Below are 7,700 nucleotides of genomic sequence, written 5' to 3'. Positions count from 1 at the left end.
AATAAGACCAAGATGGCCATATCCTTACTCTGCCTGTCAATTGCAGAAGCGGAGAGGGTTAATGAAGAGTCTGGCTACATTTAAGGAAGTGTAGATTGTGTTGCTGAACTGCAGCCCTCTTTGCTATATTGATTGTTATCCCAAAGCTCACATCGCACACTTTAAACAGCTCCGATAACACCTGCAGAGGAGAAGAGAGCAGGTTATTAGATCACAATCAGTGACACTTTTTAGGGTGTACCTTTTATTAACGGAGTATAATTACCACCTTTTACAGGTGGGAAAGGGTAAGAACTAGAACGCAAGTCTCCTGCCTCCAAGGCCACTGGACTCTAACTGCTTTGTTTCCCCAGTGTCATCTTTAGCTAGAAGTGATAGTGATGCTCAGTTGAGACCCCCCTGACTGCTTGTACAATTGTAACAGACTCCCAAGCCATGCTCTGCAACAGGCTTCATCTCCACAGACTGGGACATCTCTCAGTGCAGACCTGCTGGTAGCTAGTCACGAGAGTGTGGCAAGGGGAGGAAATGAGTGAATTCCCGCTGCATTACACAGCTTTAAAATGCACAATGAGGAGAAAATAAGGACTTGCCCACATATAAGTTGTACCATTTTACCTATATCAGGCTGGTTAGAGTAATACAATCCTCCCTCAACCCCGGTGAGGGTGTAGTCACTGGTATAATTAAAGTGTTACAACCCTGCTAGTGTGGATGTAGTTGTATGGTATAGCTTATTCCTATACAGGAAGGGAATAAACTATACTGGTAAAAAAAAAGGTACCTTGATACTATTTAACTGTATCCCTAGTGGGGGTTGTACCATATAATTTCTGTAAAACAAAATCATAACTCTAGCCAACAGTTATACCAGCGTGAGCCCTGTAGATTAGACCCAAGACATTTAAAAGGAACATTTATTACAGCTATAGCAAGATGCTTGGACTGGAACCCAAATTTTAGATACGATCCTAGCTCCACATCAGAAGCAAAACGCTTAACTGTGGTAGGATTGACATGACTCAGGAAAAGGAGCCTGGGCTTTAGTGCTAGACAGATGTGAATTTCTGTTAGGAAATCAAAGACACATTCAGATTTCCAAAGTCTCCAGTTTCCTCACCTTTTGCTCCCAATAATTCTGGAGGTTCTGAACCCTGGCTCCTGGAGAGAAGTTATTTGCAAGGTACATCGTGGTAAATTACACATACCAAACAATGCTCAATGGCAGATTTCAGGACATGATCAGAAAAAGCAGAGCCATGACCACCATGCCAAATTCATTTCCCCAGGCAGATCGTTAATCTGACGCTGCAAGGTGTCTCAGTCCATCTCAGCTGTCTGCACTACATTCCTCTCTGTACAGCAAATCTCGTACTGTCTGTTCTGAGCTGCAAATCAGAATCGAGAACACCCAGTCTTGACAGATTCCATTTTCCCTCACAGCAGATTTCAGGAAGGGCCAGGTGGATGGGGGAGATGGAAGTTATGGAATTTGCTGAGCGGTGAACAGTGCTATCAGTGTTTGTCTCCTTCAATCTCCCACCATTCCACAGTCCTAGGAGGTCCTCATTTCTTCCACTTTAAGGCTTCCTGCTGAGTCCCAGGCTATGCTGAAACCAGAGTGAAAGAACTGAACAAAAAGACAGCACATGTCTAAGCTAGGAAGATAGATCACATGATCACAGCCAGATCACACATTTTTAAACATGACTCACCCTGTCTACACTAGGTGTAAAGTCCCAGCTCAAATCTTTTTAGTTAAAATGCATTAGCTAACACGACCAATTTTCCTAGTGTAGGCATGTCCTAAGATAATCATGCAGTGAAGGTGCAGGTTCACACTGGAGTGCATCATTGTCTAATACAAACCCCTTCCACGAGCGTGAGGTACAAATTATAATTCTTGTTATATTCTAATAAAAAGCTGCATTTCAAAAACAGCTATGGTTGCTAAACGACAGCATTTGTACAAACCTATCATATTCACAGACCCAAACACTTAAAAGCAAGGAAATGAATAGCTACAGCCTTCACAAAACCAAACATGACCCACATAATAAAACACATTTTTATCAAGCACAAATAAATGCTTATTTCATCATAACCCAACATCCTTAACCCCTGGCTATTCATTTAGATTGTTGAGCTGTGAAAGAAAAATAACCAGAGCAGGTCTATGACTTCCACTGAAATCAGTGGCAGTAAATTTGGGCCCTAAGGCATTCACAACAAAAACTGTTAACTTTATTTCATTTCATCCTATTTTCTTGAAAAACAGCTGCTGCACAAGTTTCAAGATGAGCTGACAACATGGCAAGTTTAGTAGCTACCAGCCATTTCTGAGCAAGAGAGACAAAAATCAACATTTCAAATTAGGGGGTTTGCTTGTCTTTAATTGCTTGCAGCTCAACATTCTCCTTAGTGTCCAGGGTCAATCTGGCAATTTTCAGGCCAAGTTGGCTTTCCAAGCCAGAGCGATAGGGGTTCTAAAATAGAGCTTTCCAATAGAAGGTGATTGCAGTTTTACCCCAGGAGAGATTACGCATAGCTTTCTACATGGGCTATATTTCACACTGAAGATTCCTGCAATATTTATGAGCTATGATAAATATTCCAATCATCTCCTGAGCCTGCAGGAACTTTGGGGGACTCATGCTGGTTTCCTCCATTCACCTGTTAGGGGCCCAATATCCTCCCAGTCAATGCTGATAAAGCGATACATTTAAAATACGAAAGATGATTTTCTAAACCAAAGGATAATTGTGCTAGACGGAGTCTGATCCAGCTGGGATTCTTTTCAGTGACTAATGGGAGTTGGATCCGACTCTTTATAAACAATTTATCTTCATTCGTTTTTTCAAAATGTCATCAGTGAGCCTCATAACCCAGGTCTGGGGTGTGTGAGGAAAAGGGAAATAATAACATGAGTGAATCCTTCTCACCAATGAGAGACTAAATCCCTTTGTGTTTCTTGCAGTCCAATATATATAATTTTACGCACACATAAATCACTGGCACTTTATACAAACGTTAAACAAATACCTTTGATGCTTGGGCCCAGCATTGGCAGTAGCATTTTCTTGGGACAAATAAATCCCACCAAAGAGAAGGGCAATTCAATTCCTCTGTCTCAGGAAAGCGTTAGACAGCATGGTCTAGCAGACAGTGCACTAACCTAGCACTCTGGAGACCTTGTTTTTATTCCTAACTGTGCCACTGACCTGCTGGGTGATCTTGGGCAAGTCATTTCACCTCTCTGTGCCTTTGTCTGTCTTGTCTATTTAGATTGTAAGCCTTTCGGGATAGGGATGGTCTCCTATCATGCACTTGGACAGTGACTGGCACAGTGGTAAGAAGGGCCTTTAAGTGCTATCGCAATACAAATAACAACAAGCAGATTGCTGCTGAGTTCTCAAAGGCTATTGGATACTGCATGCTTTAGTGAAACTTGCCTTGGTATAGACATGGGAGACCTGTGTAGTATGGGTGTAGCAATGCAAATTCCCTAATGTAGACAGGCCCTAAGAAAAAAACAAGTGTGGTTCTGAGTGGGAGATGCCACCTTTCTGAGTTTAATGCCCATAAAGCCGAGATGTACAAATGAGAATTACAGGAGAGGATTAATATCAGAGCACACACAGAGCTTACTCATCCTAGGTATTATGTAACTCCACAACATCACCTAAAAACCCTGCATGGCTGATGCAGTGGCCTTGCTGGAAGCAGAGATTAAGCAGCTGAATTTGTCCACATCCAATAATCCATGAGACAGATAGGAAGTGACAAAGGAAAGGCACCAGTGAGAAGTCCAGGGAAGTGAGAAACTTACAAATAGACATATATGCAAGCCTGCTGCACACATGCACAGCTCCACGGATACAGTACCCACACATGTACTGTACAGATATTACAGCTAGGCATTCAAGCAGATATGAACATGTTCATCTGTCAACATGCACGTTTGTGAGTGGAATGCACTGGCCTAGTGCATGTGAACATGTATTCTTCAGGGGGCTGAGCCCAGTGACGATGACAGCATCCTATTCTCACACCCCTAAAGACATTCTGTATGGAGCCATGGTTCATTATATATGGATACAACAAAGATATACACACAGAACCACAAACCCCATGTCAACATGGTAAATACTTTTAATCTTCTTCCTATTACAGTAAAATTATGCATCCCTCTGCAACCCATCCATAAAGGCAGCACTCCTTTCTATGTTCCACACTGGCCAAAACACTTCTCACCACTCAAGAAGAAAATCAGAATGCCACTTACTGCAAGGCGCACATCAAAGCTCTGTGCATCATGGTATCCAAGTCCCACAACACATGATGGATAATGCTTTGGGCAGGGTTGTACCTTCAGGCAACTGGCTTGACTTCACAGCAATGGCATATGGAACCAGCTCAAGGTTATAGCATGTCGTCTGCCTGAGCAAAACCATATGTCAAAATGTGTTGGCCCTCCTTACATAACCTTGTGTAGTGCAGGCAGGAGGGCGTCCTATTCTAATCATCCCTACTGACATTGAAGCATCACAGAAAACAAAAGTCTTGGATCAAATCGCTCTGATTCCCAACACCACAAACTCCACCCAGCAGGAATTAGCCCTTTCTGCATCTCTAGATTGGGACTGTCTTCTCCTTTGTTTATTACTAGATCAAAGATGTGTCTCCATGGAAACATCTTAGCTCCTACAGCTTCAGTACTGTGGCTTTAGATCCTGCTTATTGTTTTCAGCTCTCTTTTTAAACTGGGGCCTTGAGATTAGATATATCAGCATTCACTTCTCTGCATAAATGATTTGATTAATAATAACTGATAACGTGAGCAGCATACACATGCGTGGTCATGGGATTAGTATGCATGCATCCAAGACAGGCTGGAGCAGGGCCAAATTCCAAGTGTGCATGAATGCCTATGCAGATGTTTGTATGCTTCTGATCTGCACAGGTGCCCATAAAAGAGTGGGAGTGTGTGTGTGTGATCATGAAGGCCCACGTGAGTTTTGAAGCCTGTGAGTTTTTGCATTTGGGTTTAGCTGGGAGGTTGTAATTGTTCTTGTTGCATCTGCACCTCAGTATGCATCTAGCATCTCTTGACTGGCTTATTGTACATTAAGACCATTAAGAAACTTCAAGCAGCACAGATTTGCAGGCACCTACCTACTCACTGAAGCATATTACATCCATGCTCCAGGGCTGTTTTCTCTTTGCTTCCAGTATAATTCAAAGTGGTGGTGGTGGTGATGGATAAAGCCATAAATAGTTTGGGTCTGGGATCTAGGAGACAGCCTGTCTCTCTGTGCTTTGTCCCCACAGCTGAGATCTAGTGGAGCATTTGAGAGTTCCCAGATTTGTCCGTCGAGGAGATGAGGCAGTGGAGATGCCTTCACTTCGTATAGTTTGTGTCCCACCTGTATCCTGATAAAGCCTAAGTCATGCAGACCTTAGAGGAAGTGGGTTGTGAAGGGAGGAGCCCGGGGGGGGGGGGGCTGATTGCAATGCTACTGCCGAGTCCGGATATGGTAACAGACACAATAGACGGCAGAACAAAGAATATAGTGCATTAAATCCAAACTGCAGGCCCCGGAGCTGCAATGAGAAGAGCAGGGAGAAGGGACAGCCAGAGACGTTCATGCCTGCGCATGTTTGTAAGCCTCTGTACGTGCTATAGCTTGGGATGATATTAACCCTTCTTGCATCAGAAGCTGCATCCATGAATTCCATTCTGAGGCAGCCCAAGTACAGGTCAAAGCCAGTGACTTTCTCCTTTCCTTCCCCTTGAAGCCCCAGCTGCCATGATGTGCAGACCTGAGCCAACCCAGGGAATTCAGCCCTGGGATTCAACCAAGCTCCAATTACGTTGGGTGAGCTGTGTCCGAAACCAAACAATTCTTAATTTGGTTTAAATTACTTAGATCTCCAAAAAATAGAGGGCCCGACTGAAGAAAATTCAATTCAGTATCGAGACCCACATTTTAAAACGGGCATCCTGAGAGGACCAAAACGGGTAGGAGAGATCAGGTGATTTAACTGGCTGATAAGAATGCCAAGCCATGTCTAATCCATCCAATTCACTGCTGAACTGGATAGTGCTCAGGTGCTGAATGGTGCAGGAGGTGGCTCAGCTCCCGGCACTGCTGAGAGCCAAATCCTGCTCCCACTGAAGCCTGTGGGACCCTTACTTTTGCCTTCAACATCACAGGAGCAGGCCCTTAATCACCAACACAAACACATTTTTACAATCACCTTTAGAAATTCCAGAGTAAAAACTGTGCAGTGTCAAATCAGGCTGCCAACACGCAACCTTATCCCAGGGCACAGGTAGAACACTCTAGACACGAATTAATGCCACAGAAGCTGCACCCTTCTGTGTCTTATGGCTTTAATTATGAAACAGAAAGCACAAAAGTGAAGGGATCTGTTGGGCTAATTAATGTTCTGAGTACTCTGAGTGTGATAACAAGAGTTATGATCAATGGGCCAAGGCACAGATGCATACATTTTAAAAGCACAGTATTTTGCACCCGCATGTGCTGTATTAATTTAATCTGGTTGCAATGACTGCATATCACCATTGGCCTCAAGCACAACACTACGCCAAGCACATCACCACTGTCATTGAGCCAAGTGCGAACTAGGGCGTATGTTAGACTTAAGGAAAAACAACAGCCTGACTTACATCAGGCCACAAGTGAGGTCGGAACAACAAAGTCATTAACTCAGACTGAAAGTGCAGCAGACCAAGGGTCTGATCCTCCACAGCCTTGCACCATGTATGGTCATTTATATCTGCATTAAGTGAGTGCACAATGGATGTCGAATGCTACACCATGCAAGTGATTGGAGGATTTTGGTTCAATAGCATCTTACACCCTCTCTGCACAGGTGTAAATAACTACACAAGCGGCAAAGCAGGGGAGAAATCAGACCCATGTGATATCCTGCATATAATAAGTTCCCCAAACACCTGTGCAGTATAATAACTAGAAGTCCTTATCTTTCTCAGCATCTACAAACAGCTCTCCTCGACTCTTCCGTTATCTCACTTCACACCAATTCTTATTTACACGGTCAGCTTTTCCTCAGGCTTCATTTCTCAGTTATAAACCTCTCTTTTTTAAAGTGAAATTCTTCCATGAATGGCACTGTCTGACTAGACAATTTCCTGTAATAAACGTCATGCATTTTCACCTCTAAGTTGAAACTCTCAAAGGAAGCGGAGAGCTGGGACATAGTTAGGCAGAACTCTTCCACTTCCACCATATACAAACTCACAAATTAGTTGTATGATCGGAATTCCAGGATCTAACTTAGTCAGGACCTTGCTGTTTTATCAACAGAGGCCATCAATGAGACATTCCCAGGGCTGAAATGTTACAGCATTAGTTACCAATTGATACTACATTCTCTGAGTAATAAAACTTAGAAGAATCTCAAACATTTGGTTCTGTTAGTTAAATAACCTGTTCTACTAGGAACAATTTCTTTCATGCAACCCTCTAGCCCTCTGCAAAGTACAGGATTCCTTTAGAAATTTCTCTGCACTAATGATCTACTATCAAACAACAGTAAGTCAAAGGAAACATCTATCCTTTCTGTCTCAAATTAACCAGGTTCTACTTAATACCCCAACCAAAAGCAAGAAGTGAGATGCTATTTCTGCTGTTTTGATAACAGATCTCTGC

This window comes from Emydura macquarii, unplaced genomic scaffold (genome assembly GCF_026122565.2).
Source record: "Emydura macquarii macquarii isolate MOO-44397 ecotype Brisbane River unplaced genomic scaffold, CSIRO-AGI_Emac_v2 contig_1348, whole genome shotgun sequence".
In the NCBI taxonomy this organism is placed as follows: domain Eukaryota; kingdom Metazoa; phylum Chordata; order Testudines; family Chelidae; genus Emydura; species Emydura macquarii.
The sequence above is the reverse complement of the archived record's forward strand: the minus strand, read 5'-3'. Positions refer to the sequence as shown.